Raw genomic sequence first — 831 nt, forward strand, 5'->3', positions numbered from 1 at the left:
CCCCTTCACCATCCTGCCACGAACCATTCCTTTTGTTTTTTATTCAGAGCCTCCGTTCATGGAGTCCCAGTTGCCATGGGCAGCCCCCGCACCATCCTTTGTGACTGTAGTGAGTTACGGTGACTTTGGTGCCACTGCCACCACTTTCATAGGTACAGAACTGTGGCTCTAACGGGCCTGGGAATCAGGAACTGGGATGGGATGCCAGCCTGTATGGCGCTCAGGCTCTGCTCTGCACCCCTGACTCTGCTACCTTCAGAGTCAAGGCACACTTACCTCCACAGGGCTCTGTTCCTTTCCACCCCTCCCTGTCCTGTGCTCAGAGTGATCATGGTAATAAATGAGAGAGTGGGATATTCATTTATCTAATTTATTGGTGAAGATGCTCTAGCAATGGAAAGAACACGCAGATTTGTGGGCAGACCTAATGATTAACACAATGACTTCCAGTCAGGGGACATTTGGGGACTGTGTCCAGGGAACTTTTGGCAGTGTCTGGAGATGGTTTTCATGATTAGGGGACGGGAGAAAGCTGTTGGCATTACTGGCAAAGGCCAGGATTCCTGCTACCCGGCCTATAGTTGATAAGAAGCCCCAGAGCAGAGAATGATCTGGCCCAGATGTCAAGTGTATGAGGTTGAGAAGCATGGTGCTGATGCATTGAGAGGTGACAGATGGAAATGGGTGATACCAATCAAAAGAGTGTGAGTTGGGCACATGCAGCCTTCTTAGTATGTAAATAGAGGGTGAAGGACGTGCTTTGATCATATGCGATAGGGCAGCTTTTCACTTGCCAGTAGCCCAGTATGGCTACCAGGGGCTGAGGGCCAC

General features: G+C 50.3%; 1 protein-coding gene across 4 annotated transcripts in view; it reads left to right on the forward strand.

Annotated features, from left to right (window-relative positions):
* Positions 1-831, forward strand: part of SYK (spleen tyrosine kinase) — a 75,621-nt gene that overhangs the window by 8,765 nt on the left and 66,025 nt on the right. The window lies entirely within an intron of this gene.

Source organism: Bison bison, unplaced genomic scaffold (genome assembly GCF_000754665.1).
Source record: "Bison bison bison isolate TAMUID 2011002044 unplaced genomic scaffold, Bison_UMD1.0 scf7180017864057, whole genome shotgun sequence".
Lineage (NCBI taxonomy): Eukaryota > Metazoa > Chordata > Mammalia > Artiodactyla > Bovidae > Bison > Bison bison.